The following is a 17,474-nucleotide window of genomic DNA, read 5'->3' as shown; positions in this document are numbered from 1 at the left end:
CCCCCATCATCCCCTCCTCCAAACCATCCTCCACCCCTCGCAGAGTAATGAAATGGAAGAGATATGGGATTTCTGCCTTTCTGCCTCTCTCCAGTTAAAGCTGATTGAATTCACTGAGCACTATGTTTCACATCCTCTCTCGCTCTCTGTCTCTCTCGCTCTCGCTCTCGCTCTCTCTCTCTCTTATTCAGATTCAGACACACACATAGACAGATACAGACACGCATAATGTTGTCCTTCAAACGGATGCGCCATCGCAGCATTACCACACATACATTATCTCCGTGTCACACATGGAGAAATTAACATTAGTTTAACTTGCAGCTTCCAATTACCGGTCCAACTCATAAGATTTTGGCTTTGAATCTCTGGTTCGTTGGCTCTCCTAAAGCTGTTCACTGATTTGCTGTAAATCCTCTAGCTGTTTCTTGATTGGTGGCATGTCCTCAGGGCTGCGCTTGGATTTGTTGTAGGGGAGAGGAGCGGGCGGAGTTGTGCTTATTTGAAGACACATGAACGGAACGACCTCGGATTCCTCGGTTGGTCCCTCACACAAACACTTTTCCTGTCTCTGTCTATTTCCTATGTCATAGATTGGTCTCTTTATGCCATACTATGCTATACATTTGGTTGAGCCCGTAAATATTGGAGTGTGTGTGTGTGTGTGTGTGTGCGTCTACCCAAAGAAGGAAACGTTAATTCTAAGTACAGTAACTGATGTCAACTGTTGCTGTCATGCTGGATTTCAAGATGTGATGTAAGTGGTGTGACGTCACAGTTCTCCATAGGGCAGACCCTCGGGCACTGTTAGTGGGGTACTAACAATGCCATGAGGGTGCCAAGCCACTGAGGGGTCTTGGACTCCTGATTCATATCACGCTAGACAAACTCTTACGACTGTTCTATTATACCCAAATGAGGTGAATCCTCTCTCTCTCTCTGTCCCTCTTCTATCCATCTTTTATTTATTTTTTATTTCACCTTTATTTAACCAGGTAGGCTAGTTGAGAACAAGTTCTTATTTGCAACTGAGACCTGGCCAAGATAAAGCAAAGCAGTTTGACATACAACAACACACAGAGTTACACATGGAATAAACAAATATACAATCAATAATACAGTAGAAAAATCTATATACAGCATGTGCAAATGAGGTAGGATAAGAGAGGTAAAGGCAATAAATAGGCCATGGTGGCGAAGTAATTACAATATAGCAATTCAACACTGGAGTGGTAGGGTGTGCAGAAGATGAATGTGCAAGTGGAGATACTGGGGTGCAAAGGAGCAAGATAAATACATAAATACAGTATGGGGATGAGGTAGATTGGATGGGCTATTTACCTATGAGCTATGTACAGGTGCAGTGATCTGTGAGCTGCTCTGACAGCTGGTGCTTAAAGCTAGTGAGGGAGATATGAGTCTCCACCTTCAGAGATTTTTGCAGTTCGTTCCAGTCATTGGCAGCAGAGAACTGGAAGGAGAGGTGGCCAAAGGAAGAATTGGCTTTGGGGGTGACCAGTGAGTGATACCTGCTTGAGCGTGTGCTACGGGTGGGTGCTGCTATGGTGACCAGTGAGCTGAGATAAGGCGGGGCTTTACCTTGCAGAGACTTGTTGTAGATGACCTGGAGCCAGTGGGTTTGGCGACGAGTATGAAGCGAGGGCCAGCCAACGAGAGCATACAGGTCACAGTGGCGGGTAGAATATGGGGCTTTGGCGACAAAACGGGTGGCACTGTGATAGACTGCATCCAATTCGCTGAGTAGAGTGTTGGAGGCTATTTTGTAAATGACATCGCCAAAGTCGAGGATCGGTAGGATGGTCAGTTTTACGAGGGTATGTTTGGCAGCATGAGTGAAGGATGCTTTGTTGCGAAATAGGAAGCCGATTCTAGATTTAATTTTGGATTGGAGATGTTTAATGTGAGTCTGGAAGGAGAGTTTAGTCTAACCAGACATCTGACCTGTCTCCATTCAATTCCCTCTTAGTCCCTCTATAAGGTGTTTCTCACTCTTTCCCCCCCTCCTTATTCCCTCTCCCATCTATTTTTCTCTCTTTGAGAATCCTGCTGCCTGTATGTGTGTATTTCTGTGCAAAGTATTTCTATGCAAAGTGTCCCAGATTGACAGGGTACATGGAATATCCATCCTGCCACTTTAGAAGGTAGCCGAGGCGCCAAGCTCTGCCTGATTCACTTACAAGCGGCTTGGTACATTGTCACACACGCACACACACACACACAGTCTTGTATAACTAACCTTGTGGGGACAGACAATTCGGTCCCATTCAAAATCCTATTTTACCTAACCCCTACCCATAAGCCAAAAACCTAACCTTAAAACTAACCCTAGCTCCTGCCCCTAAACCTAATTCTAACCTTAACCCTAAACCTCCTATAAATAACATTTGACCTTTTGGGGATTTCTGGTCTTCTGTTTGTTATATGTATTTCATGGGGATTTCCCACACTGCATGTGCTGTGACTGCTGGCCATGTCATCATGTTCTGAGCTGTCACAGGCTATCACTGTCCCCCCCAGCACACAAGGTGTGTGTGTGTGTGTGTGTGTGTGTGCTCATGCATGCTCTGCTCCCAGTCTCTTGCTGAAGAGAGCAAGCAAAGAGAAGCACAGGGGCTTGCGGTGGAGGGAAAGTTGGGGGAAGTCTCCATTTGACGCGTTTTGCTGCAGTGCAAGGCAAGGCAAACGTAGCACATCAAATGGAGCACCAACTGTACACAGTGTGGCTGTGTGTTCTGTGTTGCATCCGCATGAACGTGTTCAGGAATCTCTTTCCACAGGAGAAATGCATCTTAAGGCGTCTCCATTCCCAGGCACGGGACGCATCCTGAACAAACCCAAAATGGCAGGGTGAGACGTTTGTGCTGATTCCACCTCGCCAGGCTGAGAGAGAATAGAGAGGTATTCCATCAGCTTCCCCCTGAGGTCCACAATGGGCCCGGCTTGGCTTTTGTTTCTGCCTGTTTTGTTTCACCGCTTTGTCTCACCCTCGTTTCAACACTTTTGTCTGTTCCTTCTGTTCAAAACAGCAGTAAAATCCCTCTGCTGACTGGATGAATGTGTGTTTCTGGATGATGGTAATAGTCCTTCGGTGGTTTTGTTTGCTCTCTCTCTCTCTCTCTCTCTCTCTCTGACACTCTCTCTCTCTCTCTCTCTCTGACACTCTCTCTCTCTCTCTCTCTCTCTCTCTCTCTCTGACTCTCTCTCTCATAATCCTATTTTCCTATTGTATCGTGTGCATTTCATATTTGTGTGTGGTTTGCGGTGTGTGTTTGTAGTTATCCACCATGTGTGTTTCAGTGAGGATTCTGTTGTCTGTGTGTGTGCGGCATCTGATCTGTACTCATGGTGTACTGTGTATCAGTATCAAACATATGGAAACCACATGTTTGACTTTATTCCATTTATTCCATTCCAGCCATTACAATGAACCCGTCCTCCTACAGCTCCTCCCACCAGCCTCCAATGATTTCAAGTGATACATATGGCGAAAATCTGAACTGTTCAAAACAGTACGTGTGACTGTGTGATACACACTATGTCATTGATATTAATTCAATCATGTGTGATAGGGTTATTGCTAGTGTCGTGTCTTTGGCTATGCCGGATTAAGTGATATGACATGCTATTCTATAAAATAATTTATCCGTAATTAATATTACCTGATTGAGCTAATCATGTAAATGTAATTAACTAGAGAGTCGGGGCACCACAAAATAATATTTATAGAGCTGTTATCTTCCGAATAAACTCTTAAAGACCTAGTAATATTTTACATCAATAGCAGTCAATATAAATCGTCCTCTTAATTCAATCTCATCTGAAAGTTGTAAATTCTTGGTTATCTGCACGAACCCTGGCTCACAAGTTGAATCAGCAATACAAAATTGGGTTTCATTATTTATTTACTAAATACCTAACTAATCACACAGAATTACACATACACAGAATTAAACCATAACTTGATTACAAATTACGTCATAAAGGAAACCGTCACTAGTGGGCGGAACAGATATGACAGCTTGTTACACAAAAGAAAAGGGGCTGGGTTTGAGTGAAAGAGCGGGAAGACTGAGGAACAAAGGGAAGAAGCTGTGCTATCGTAAATACAGAATTTTATGCGTTTTAAATTACCGCCCATTTGGAAAAGGAAAATGCAATAAATATTTACTCTGAGCTGCGCTTCGGTAAGTTGGTGGTAGATGGAAGGCCGTGTTGTCCAACCGAGTCCTTTGAAGAATGTCTCTGGTTGTCAATTGGATACGTTGTAGTAACGTCGTTGGGTGATAGACGGGATACTCTGTCTGTTCCTTCCTAACCCTCGTTTGCATCTGCTGTTGCTAACTCAACGGCTAGGAGGTATCACTTTTGTAGTGAATAAGAGTTCAAAGTTCATACCATTCGCAACCAAAGCTCACGCTGATGTTGGCTTTGTTCCATAGTTATTATCTGAACCATTCTAACATAGGACCGTCATCCTCACGGCCTCGGAACAGGAGGTTATATTGTCGTCAAGGGCTTATATAGGAAGGGAGAGGAGGGCATGTTTGAAAAGTTTTATAGCCCATGTCCCTTCACAGGGGCGGGCCACTGATTGAGCAGAGCCCTGTCTTATGAAAACCCAAATTTCACATTTTAGAAACTAAAATCACATTTCATTCCATCACGAATAATTTCATATTCAAACATTTAAATTGAACAACAAATTACATGTGAATCTGATAACTCTGATGTGTAGACTTTCCACTGTAGAGTTTGTCCTCTTATCATTGATGAGAATGTCTCAGATGACAACCGAACTGACATCACCGCATATGTTCAATTGGTCGCATTGCCAGAATATAGTTAATTTCCCCCCACCTTCTGATGTTCCTAGAATCTCTATGTTAACCAAGGGTTTTGCAAATGTAACCTCAGTAGGGTAGAGAGAGGAAAAAGGGGGGATGATGTATTTATGACTGTCATAAACCTATCCCCCAGGCCAAAGTCATGACACTAGCGTCAATCAAAATATGTTATTCTTTGCTTCAGTAGCTGTAGGCTTGCTTTAAAGATTTTTTGGACCAACAAAAACAAATGTAACATTTTGGTTTTATTCATGTTATTTTTGGAGGCTCCAGACTATCTGTCATGCAAAATGTGTTGGAAATGTGTTTGGGTCCAGCTAAGGAGGCGGTTTGGCTTTCTGTAACACAATTGTGTTTGCAATATTTATGGTCAACAAAAGTCGTTAGAGAGCGATGAGCCAAGTAAATAATATCAAACAAGGACAGACACGCACACACACAGACACACACACACGCACACACACACACTCAGGAGAGCAGGTGCAGCAAAAGGCCAGAAGCCTAAAGCATGAGGCACATCGTCACGTGTCACACCTTATCTTGGCACAGTCATATGGAGCGTGTGTGTGTGTAGTTAGTCATGTTGAATCTCTGCTCAGCCAGAGGGTTTTCGTGGTTCAAGCAGTGAAACTCTGAACTGATTACAGTGACAGAAGGCCAAACACAGTGACAGAAGGTACGTACTGTGTGTGTGTCTGTGTGTGTTATGACCTATCTGTGTTGAAATGATTCACTATCTGTTTTTCCCATGTTCCTTCAGTCGACTCCTGACCATAAGTCTGAGGGCTCAGGTGGAATTAAACAACCTCTTATTCCTCTTTCTCCCCCCTCTCTTCTCTCTCTTCCCCCGTCTTTCTCTGCTAATGAAGTGTCTATGCCTTAATGCTCATGTTCACTAATTTGAGTGAAGAACCAATTGGCTTTATCTTCATATCCAACCTTAATACTCCTTTTTTACCCTTCTTTCTCATCTCTCTCTCTCCCTCGCGCCCTCTTTCTGGGTATTTGGAAGGTCCTGCCAGTGATTCGTGAGGAGCAGAAGGGCAGAACTGAAGCGGGATAGAGCAAAGTGTGTGTGTGTGTTGGGTTGAACTAATGCTGATTCATATGTGTAATCACGTGCAGAAGAGGAGGAGAAGGATGAAGAGGAGAGCCGATCCTTATAACGGGGCTGATCAGCACTAAGCAGATACACGTTTCTTAATGACAACATTCAAATACAGGGGCTGAATATAACTTATATAAGTGAAATAACTTTCCGCAATGTTGGTTTCCCTCACACGGTTGGTTTCCCTCACACGGTTGGTTTCCCTCACACGGTTGGTTTCCCTCACACGGTTGGTTTCCCTCACACGGTTGGTTTCCCTCACACGGTTGGTTTCCCTCACACTGTTGGTTTCCCTCACACTGTTGGTTTCCCTCACACGGTTGGTTTCCCTCACACGGTTGGTTTCCCTCACACGGTTGGTTTCCCTCACACGGTTGGTTTCCCTCACACTGTTAGTTTCCCCTCACACTGTTTGGTTTCCCTCACACTGTTGGTTTCCCTCACACTGTTGGTTTCCCTCACACTGTTGGTTTCCCTCACGCTGTTGGTTTCCCCTCACACTGTTGGTTTCCCTCACACTGTTGGTTTCCCTCACACTGTTGGTTTCCCCTCACACTGTTGGTTTCCCTCACACTGTTGGTTTCCCTCACACTGTTGGTTTCCCTCACGCTGTTGGTTTCCCTCACACTGTTGGTTTCCCTCACACTGTTGGTTTCCCTCACACTGTTAGTTTCCCTCACACTGTTAGTTTCCCTCACACTGTTGGTTTCCCTCACACTGTTGGTTTCCCTCACACTGTTGGTTTCCCTCAGTGTTGGTTTCCCCACAGTGTTGGTTTCCCCTCACAGTGTTGGTTTCTCTCAGTGTTGGATTCCCTCACAGTGTTGTTTTCCCTCACAGTGTTGGATTCCCTCACAGTGTTGGTTTCCCTCACAGTGTTGGGTTCCATCACAGTATTGGTGTCCCTCAGTATTGGATTCCCTCACAGTGTTATTTTCCCTCACAGTATTGGTGTCCCTCAGTGTTGGATTCCCACAGTGTTATTTTCCCTCACAGTATTGGTGTCCCTCAGTGTTGGATTCCCACAGTGTTAGTTTCCCTCACAGTGTTGGCTCCCCTCACAGTGCTGGTTTCCCCTCACAATGTTGGTTTCCCCTCACAATGTTGGTTTCCCCTCACAGTGCTGGTTTCCCCTCACAATGTTGGTTTCCCCTCACAGTGTTGGTTTCCCCTCACAGTGCTGGTTTCCCCTCACAATGTTGGTTTCCCCTCACAGTGCTGGTTTCCCCTCACAGTGCTGGTTTCCCCTCACAATGTTGGTTTCCCCTCACAGTGCTGGTTTCCCCTCACAGTGCTGGTTTCCCCTCACAGTGTTGGTTTCCCTCATAATATTGACCCTTTTTATTGATCCCCAAGAATATATAAATTGATCTTGTAGACTGTCTGGAGCTCATCAACTTGACCTGGGGAATGTAGGGGGATTCAGAAATAATACCGTCCAGAATCTAGAATTGTATATGTTAAGTTAAACGATAGATACAGTCTATGCACTAGCCAGTAGAATGGCTGCTGTAAGTGAGTTTATAGGATATTTAATGGAGGTCATTCTTGAGGAACAGAGGAATTAATAAATCATATTGGGAGAGAGCTGGACTGCATCCCTAACAGTGAGGATACAGCATGTGATATATATATCTCTCTCCCCATCTCCCCCCATTCTCCCTCTGAACCTGTATCTGTAGAACTTTCCCACCCTCTCTCCTCCCCTGAGAATCCTCTTATCATTGTCTTTGTCTCCTCTGCTTTCTCTCTGTCTCATTGCTAATGTTATCGGAGTAGGCTTTGCTTCAAGTGTTAATGTGTTTATATGATGTGCTCTGCCTGTACTCCTCTCTCTATGATCTATGGATGTTTTCAACATATTGAGGTGCATCTGTTTTCCTTGTTGGGCCTGTGCTGGGGAACGGGCATTGATCCAGTCAGAGGGACCAGTAATAATCCGAGGTTTAAAACCTTGAGCTTTACTTCTCAACTCAAGCCCTGCAGGGCGATCTCAGACTCCACTGAGCCAGAGAGACATCATGTGAACTTCAAGGTTAAATACTTCTATGACCTTATCAACCTTCTTTGACATGTTTAAATGAAACTGGTTTAGCCTCCCTCCCAAGTGTTCCCGTGTTTGAAGGAGCAACTTTATTTTATTAGTCATTTAGAAGTTATGACTGCATGTTATAAACAAGTTATGGAATGGCCTAAAGTAGTTAGTTAATGATCTTCATTTGAATTATAAGCTTCCAGGGTCTCCCAATAGAGGGGTAGAGGAAAGGACACCATGAAATAACAGGATTGTGCATCAGAACACACGCCTGGTGGCACACAGACAAAAACCAGACCGATTATTTAGACTTGGAGAGGGTCCTGTGTGTGTGTGTGTGTGTGTGTGTGTGTGTGTGTGTGTGTGTGTGTGTGTGTGTGTGTGTGTGTGTGTGTGTGTGTGTGTGTGTGTGTGTGTGTGTGTGTGTGTGTGTGTGTGTGTGTGTGTGTGTGTGCGCGTGTGTGTGAGAGAAGGAGGCGGTTTTTGAGAGCAGAGAGGGAAATGTTCTTGGTAGATGCAGTAGGGTGTATTATTTACCAGGAAAATACCTTTGAGCTAAGAAACCTCCTTTACGAGGGGGACCTGGCCAAGAGGTCAGCAGGAAGTAGTCAGCGTGTTTATACAAAGGCCACAATACAATACTTTAAAAACAATCACAAGCATTGTCCTCTACCAAAGCTTTAAACTCAACAAACGATACCCTCTCCTCCAGTTCTGAACTGTTTTGCCGCTCGTTCTAAGACAACGTAGAATTATAGGGGAATGACCTTTTTAGGTCTGTGATCACAGATACGAGGGCAATAGTACAAGAAATGCTTTGCCCACAAAGATGTAGCAATGCTTCAGCCTTCTGGTAGGACGAAAAGGCCACTTCACCATGTCGTATAGATCACAGGGACGGGGGAGTGGTCTTGCATTGGTTCTAAATCTTAGCGCCTGTGATACAGTGTCCAGCATCTTAAGGATGCTGGCTGAGCAACAAGCTCTCACAGAATAGACGTTCATCCATGTTTCTCAAACTTCAAATTTCAAAGTTGTTCCAAACATGTTTAAGGTTAAGTTTAGGAATTAACTCTCAATGTTTAAGGTTAGGGTTAAGTGGAGGCATTAACTCTCAATGTTTAAGGTAAGGGTTTGGTTTGGGATAGGCTTAAAACTAAAATATGCAACCTTTTGTGCCAGAGACAGATGCCTACACCCATCGCCATCCACAACACCCTATCAAAACCGAAACCTACTTGAAGGTAACAGCGCTCACTGTTGACCCAAGTGGCCGGTTTCCACACCATCTCCCAACGTACTCAGACATGGATGGACGTCGAATACCGACGTGTATCATGGGTGACCTGGCTGGGCTGAGTCATAGGATGCAGCGTTGCGTGTCTTTTTGTCCTGTCGACATCGATTCGCTATTAGCGGTCAGTTTGACGCCGGCCACTGTAAACAGGCATCTGTGGACGCCAGTGGCCTGTACTGGTCATAGTCTGTTAGAGAGATGAAAACAGAAACAGCAAGAACGACGATGGAAAAATAGAAAAGGAGAATGTGAGGAAAGAGAAAGCAGAAGTCTCAGAGGAGAACAAAAAAGTCATGACCATCTGTGTGCACGTTTGAGAGGGTCTGTAAGGACAGTGCACAGTGTGTGTGTGTGTGTGTCTATCTGCGAGATGTTGATGCATTAGAACGTGTGTTCGAGAAAATGTGTGTGTGTGTGTTTGCTTGAGATGGTGTTAGGGACAAGGTGCTTAGGGACAAGGTTTGTGTGTGTGTGCGTGCGAGTGCATGCGTGCGTGGACACAGTGTTGTCGCTGGGTCATGGCGCAGTCTGAGTCAGGTATGTAACTGTCTGGCTAGGGTTGTACACAGTACGAATCCTGGTGACATAACCGTGTTCAGGACACACCTCCTCCCTACAGGAATCAACAACAGACAACACAATCATCCCTATAAGACTCAGGCCCCGTGTTCCCTGTAGGAATATAATAACGAAGCACACAGTACACACTAACCCAACATAAAGGACACGTAGCAGTTAGAAGTTGCCTGTAGCCAATCAACTCATCTTAACCGTTGTGATACTCATCACCGCATCCCGTATAAAAAGGTTGGCTGGACTTCGCTAAAGACCCATAGATCTCCACATGACTTCCTTTTGGTTTACAAGGCCCTACTTCATAAACTTCCGTCTTGTCTAACATTGCTGTTGAAGTATCGACACCTGAGTTGCCTAGCCCATTCACAGGATTGGTTAACTCTCTCCACTGAGCTAGGTAAATCTGCTTTTAGTTTTAATGCACCGTAATGCTGGAACAAAATCTAAAATACATTTCATCTTGATGTTCTAGTGCAGTACAGGCCATTTAAAGTATTGATTGGGGACTTATTTGTGGAGGAATGTAACTTTTTAACTAGGTGATTTGTGATGTTCTATTTGTGCTTCTCATGACTGTGTTTTTGTATTTGAATGTGTGTGTAAGTTTGGAAGTTTGGAAACACCTCATTCAAGAGTTTTTCTTTATTTTTACTATTTTCTACATTGTAGAATAATAGTGAAGACATCAAAACTATGAAATAGCACATCGAACGCTATTACATTGGAACATTACACTTTATTTGTCCATTGTCTATTTTTAATAAGCCCTGTTTAATTGTCTTTTAAAACGTTTGCCATTCTATTGCTTATGAGTTTGTTATTATTTTATTGTCGCAATGTATAAATTGTATGGGTCTGGAGTCAGCAGTGGACTCTCCAGATTTTCCTGGTATTTATATAATTGAGATACGTTTTGAGTAGAAGAGAAGCACTGAATTGAGTGAAATGTGTTGTCATCTGGGTAAATATGGGTACTACTAGTCCCAAAATGTTAGAATTCTGAGTTAGAACTATCCATTCCTGGTGCTTTTCTCCGTGACAATGTTTTACCTGTCTAGTATTTCTTTTGGGGGTAATCTACAGTACCAGTCAAAAGTTTGGACACACCTACTTATTATTCAAGGGTTTTTCTTTATTTTTACTATAAGCCTCCAACTTCAGTGATTTTTGCATATCTTTCCAGTCATTGGGAGCAGAGAACTGCAAGGAAAGGTGGCCAAAGGGGGTGTTGGCTTTGGGGATGACCAGTGAAATATACCTACTGGAGCACGTGCTACGGGTGGGTGTTGCTATGGTGACCAGTGATATGAGATAAGGCAGAGCTTTACCTAGCAAAGACTTGTAGATTACCTGGAGCCAGTGGGTTTGGCGACAAATATGTAGCGAGGACCAGCCAATAAGAGCATACAGGTCGCAGTGGTGGGTAGTATATGGGGCTTTGGTGACCAAAGGGTTGGCACTGTGAGAAACTGCATCCAATTTGCTGAGTAGAGTGTTGGAGGCTATTTTGTAAATGACATCGCCGAAGTCAACGATCGGCAGGATAGTCAGTTTTAAGAAAACTATAGTTTGTTAACACAAAATTGTGGCTTGGTTGAAAAACAAGTTGTAATGACTCCAACCTAAGAGTATGTAAACTTCCCACTTCAAATGTATGTGTAAGTTGACTATGCAAAACATTTTCAACACAATGTTTCTATACAGGCCTGGACAACACATGAATGTTTCTATACAGGCCTGGACAACACATTAATGTTTCAATACAGTCTAGGACAACACATTAATGTTTCAATATAAGCCTGGACAACACATTAATGTTTCTATACAAGCCTGTACAACATATTAATTTTTCTATATAGGCCTGGACAACACATGAATGTTTCTATACAGTCTTGGACAACACATGAATGTTTCTATACAGTCTTGGACAACACATTAATGTTTCTATACAGTCTTGGACAACACATTAATGTTTCAATACAAGCCTGGACAACACATTAATGTTTCAATACAAGCCTGGACAACACATTAATGTTTCAATACAAGCCTGGACAACACATTAATGTTTCATTTCAGACCTAGACAACACACTCATGTTTCAATACAAGCCTGGACAACACATTAATGTTTCATTTCAGACCTAGACAACACACTCATGTTTCAATACAAGCCTGGACAACACATTAATGTTTCAATACAAGCCTGGACAACACATTCATGTTTCTATACAAGCCTGGACAACACATTAATGTTTCATTTCAGACCTAGACAACACACTCATGTTTCAATACAAGCCTGGACAACACATTAATGATTCTATACTATACAGGCCTGGACAACACAATGTTTCTATACTATAAAGACCTAGACAAAACAGTAATGTTTCTATACAAGCCTGGACAACACATTAATGTTTCTATACAGGCCTGGACAACACATTAATGTTTCTATACAGGCCTGGACAACACATTCATGTTTCTATACTATAAAGACCTAGACAAAACATTAATGTTTCTATACAGGCCTGGACAACACATTAATGTTTCTATACAGGCCTGGACAACACATTAATGTTTCTATACAAGCCTGGACAACACATTAATGTTTCTATACTATACAGGCCTAGACAACACATTCATGTTTCTATACTATAAAGACCTAGACAAAACATTAATGTTTCTATACAGGCCTGGACAACACATTAATGTTTCTATACAGGCCTGGAAAACACAATGTTTATATACAGGCCTGGACAACACATTAATGTTACTATACTATACAGGCCTAGACAACACATTAATGTTTCTATACTATACAGGCCTAAACAACACATGAATGTTTCTATACAGGCCTAGACAACACATTAATGTTTCTATACTATACAGGCCTAGACAACACATTAATGTTTCTATACAGGCCTAGACAACACATTAATGTTTCTATACAGGCCTAGACAACACATTAATGTTTCTATACAGGCCTAGACAACACATTAATGTCTCTATACAGGCCTAGACAACACATTAATGTTTCTATACAGGCCTAGACAACACATTAATGTCTCTATACAGGCCTAGACAACACATTAATGTTTCTATACAGGCCTAGACAACACATTCATGATTCTATACTATACAGGCCTGGGCAACACAATCATCTTTCAATACTATATAGGCCTGGACAACACAATATTTCTATACAGGCCTTGACAACACATTCATGTGTCTATACAGGCTTGGACAACACATTAATGTTTCTATGCTATACAGGCCTGGACAGTGAGGGCATGACTATATCATATATTCTGCTGGCATGCGCAAGCCTGTCATGGTGGTTATATGTTAGTGCATGTATGACTATCAAGACCACAGCGTAGTTCGATTGAATACTGCAGGGTACTATTACATATGACATGAAGAGACTCTTGGTCACACAGACTACAGACTACACTGGATCCCACTGAGACAGCTCTGACCAGAGACACAGTAGACATGCTTATTACAGAGAGGGGGGTGGGGATGAGGAGGAAGGGAGAGATGAAGAGAGAAGAGGAGAGAGAGAAAGGAGGAGAAGGGGGTGGAAAAGAGGGAGAAGATGGAGAGGGAGACATATGCGGAGGAGAGAGGGGGACATATGCAGAGGAGGGAGGAGAGGGGGGGACATATGCAGAGGAGGGAGGAGAGGGGGGGACATATGCAGAGGAGGGAGGAGAGAGGGGGAGACATGCAGAGGAGAGAGGAGAGAGGGTGAGATATGCAGAGGAGAGAGGAGAGAGGGTGAGATATGCAGAGGAGAGAGGAGAGAGGGTGAGATATGCAGAGGAGAGAGGGTGAGATATGCAGAGGAGAGAGGAGAGAGGGTGAGATATGCAGAGGAGAGAGGGGGAGACATGCAGAGGAGAGAGGAGAGTGGGTGAGATATGCAGAGGAGAGAGGAGAGAGGGGGAGATATGCAGAGGAGAGAGGGTGAGATATGCAGAGGAGAGAGGGGGAGACATGCAGAGGAGAGAGGAGAGAGGGTGAGCTATGCAGAGGAGAGAGGGGGAGACATGCAGAGGAGAGAGGAGAGAGGGTGAGATATGCAGAGGAGAGAGGGGGAGACATGCAGAGGAGAGAGGAGAGAGGGTGAGATATGCAGAGGAGAGTGGAGAGAGGGTGAGATATGCAGAGGAGAGAGGGGGAGACATGCAGAGGAGAGAGGAGAGAGGGTGAGCTATGCAGAGGAGAGAGGGGGAGACATGCAGAGGAGAGAGGAGAGAGGGTGAGATATGCAGAGGAGAGAGGGTGAGATATGCAGAGGAGAGAGGGGGAGACATGTGCTTATTTATTTTATCTTGTGTCCTTTAGCCATTTGTACATTGTTAGAACACTGTATATATATATAATATGACATTTGTAATGTCTTTACCGTTTTGAAACTTCTGTATGTGTAATGTTTACTGTTAATTTTTGTTGTTTTTCACTTTATATATTCACTTTGTATGTTGTCTACCTCACTTGCTTTGGCAATGTTAACACATGTTTCCCATGCCAATAAAGCCCTTGAATTGAATTGAATTGACATGCAGAGGAGAGAGGGTGAGATGCAGAGGAGAGAGGAGAGAGGGTGAGATATGCAGAGGAGAGAGGAGAGAGGGTGAGATATGCAGAGGAGAGAGGGGGAGACATGCAGAGGAGAGAGGGTGAGATATGCAGAGGAGAGAGGAGAGAGGGTGAGATATGCAGCGGAGAGAGGAGAGAGGGTGAGATATGCAGAGGAGAGAGGGGGAGACATGCAGAGGAGAGAAGAGAGAGGGTGAGATATGCAGAGGAGAGAGGAGGAGATATGCAGAGGAGAGAGGAGGAGATATGCAGAGGAGAGAGGAGAGAGGGTGAGATTTGCAGAGGAGATAGGAGAGAGGGTGAGATTTGCAGAGGAGAGATGGGGGAAGGGAGATGGAGAAAATACATGAAGGGGAGAGAAAGAGGAGAAGAAGAGTATAGTAGTTGTCAGGGGAGGGGGACTGAGTGTATGAGGTCCTGCCCAGAGACTGAACCATCAGGGTGAATTGTAGTCATCAGAGTTGGACAGTGTCTGGTTGTAACAGACCACCAGCCTGGAATTAGGGAACGCCCTGTCCCTGCCTGTCATATGAGAACACAAATGTCCCACAGTTATATGAATTTATTATATTACGCATACACCAACTGAATTTCAATGGGAATCGCCTCCTACACAACGGTTTGGTCGATGAGCACATGAAGGTAAAGAAACAGGACTGAAACCTACAAGCAAGCCAACAGTGTGACAAATGAATGGGTAGAGAAGCGTGGGTTAAAAGGGGAATGGAGTCAGGGGAGAAGAGAGGAGAGAGGTGTGGGTCAGGGGGAGAGGAGAGGAGAGAGGTGTGGGTCAGGGGGAGAGGAGAGGAGAGAGGTGTGGGTCAGGGGGAGAGGAGAGAGGTGTGAGTCAGGGGGAGAGGAGAGGAGAGAGGTGTGAGTCAGGGGGAGAGGAGAGGAGAGAGGTGTGAGTCAGGGGGAGAGGAGAGAGGTGTGAGTCAGGGGGAGAGGAGAGGAGAGAGGTGTGGGTCAGGGGGAGAGGAGAAGAGAGAGGTGTGAGTCAGGGGGAGAGGAGAGGAGAGAGGTGTGAGTCAGGGGGAGAGGAGAGAGGTGTGGGTCAGGGGGAGAGGAGAGGAGAGAGGTGTGAGTCAGGGGGAGAGGAGAGGAGAGAGGTGTGAGTCAGGGGGAGAGGAGAGGAGAGAGGTGTGAGTCAGGGGGAGAGGAGAGAGGTGTGAGTCAGGGGGAGAGGAGAGGAGAGAGGTGTGGGTCAGGGGGAGAGGAGAGGAGAGAGGTGTGAGTCAGGGGGAGAAGAGAGGAGAGAGGTGTGGGTCAGGGGGAGAGGAGAGGAGAGAGGTGTGGGTCAGGGGGAGAGGAGAGGAGAGAGGTGTGGGTCAGGGGGAGAGGAGAGGAGAGAGGTGTGGGTCAGGGGGAGAGGAGAGGAGAGAGGTGTGAGTCAGGGGGAGAGGAGAGGAGAGAGGTGTGGGTCAGGGGGAGAGGAGAGGAGAGAGAAGAGGAGAGAGGTGTGAGTCAGGGGGAGAGGAGAGAGGTGTGAGTCAGGGGGAGAGGAGAGAGGTGTGAGTCAGGGGGAGAGGAGAGAGGTGTGAGTCAGGGGGAGAGGAGAGAGGTGTGGGTCAGGGGGAGAGGAGAGGAGAGAGGTGTGGGTCAGGGGGAGAGGAGAGGAGAGAGGTGTGGGTCAGGGGGAGAGGAGAGGAGAGAGGTGTGGGTCAGGGGGAGAGGAGAGAGGTGTGAGTCAGGGGGAGAGGAGAGGAGAGAGGTGTGGGTCAGGGGGAGAGGAGAGGAGAGAGGTGTGGGTCAGGGGGAGAGGAGAGAGGTGTGAGTCAGGGGGAGAGGAGAATGGCAAGAGACAGGAAGGTAGATACTGCTATGGGTAGGTTGGTGGGGAAGGTGTCGACGTGGCTGAGGAGAGAGTTTGGCACTGGTGTTGAACTACTAGTAGAAGCTGTGTAGATAAGTGGTCATTATATTGCCATTGCCACACGTCATGGCTGATCCCGTGAGGAGGACAAAGTGATAGGGATTTAGAGTGTTTTGTTTGTTTGCTTGTAGTTGGGGGCTGCTCCTCTCAGGGACCTGGTCTCAGTGTCCTGTGGCACAGCCGTCAGTGATCTCTAAGTAGCTCTGATTAGATTTCATGCATTTTCCACTCTCTCTCCACCCTCCATCCTCAGCCCTCCACCCACCACATCACAGCTTTTAGGAGCAGGCCTAATGGTCATTATTCTTTTTTTCCACTCTCGGGGTGACCGGGAGTGAAGGGGGGGGGGTGGACAAGTATAATGATACATGCTAATTTGATGTGTCTCTGCTATGTCATGCTCACTTCACGTTGCGCTGAGATATACTGCTTTAAAGTAAATATATACCGTTGTCCTGTGAATGTGTGTGTTGTGCGGGTTTAGGGTTGGAGTTGACGAGAGGAGTTCGTAGCTGTTTCTCTTCTCTCAATTCCTCGCTAGCTATTCATCTTCCTCCTCCCTTCTTTCCACTCTACAGAAATATCCCTGGGAAGTTAGCACGGTTTTAGCACGGGTCTCGGCTAAACCGTGTTTAATTAAGTTCACGCAGAGTTAATTGCATAATCTCACTCCATAGTTATTACCTAGTGCCTTACCAGCTGAGGCCGCAGTGCGAGGCTGAAGTTGTGTTAATTCTCGGGTAATGAAATTGAAACGCTTCGCATGGTTTCAGCATTGACATCTCACTCTTCACCGTACAGCATACTCAGTCAGTCACGAGGCGTTCAGCCATCACTACACTCATAATTGGCTTGAGTGAAGTGGGCCCGACAATTTTTGAGTATAATTATTAAGTGTGGTATATCCAATGTGTATGTGTCACTGTATGCTTTGCAGCGTGGTTAGGGCACATTCACTTTGGACCTTGTCCAAAGTGGCAGTTGACATTTCGACCAGAGTGAGTCAACTTTTCAACCAGCACTCTAAATGGCCCTTGGAATATCCACTTGTTTTTTTGTTGATAACCCTTCATGAATGTATCTGATATTTCTGTGATGGGTTGATGATTCTTCCGCACA

The sequence above is a fragment of the Oncorhynchus kisutch genome, linkage group LG15, assembly GCF_002021735.2.
Source record: "Oncorhynchus kisutch isolate 150728-3 linkage group LG15, Okis_V2, whole genome shotgun sequence".
Lineage (NCBI taxonomy): Eukaryota > Metazoa > Chordata > Actinopteri > Salmoniformes > Salmonidae > Oncorhynchus > Oncorhynchus kisutch.
This window is presented reverse-complemented; position numbering follows the sequence as displayed.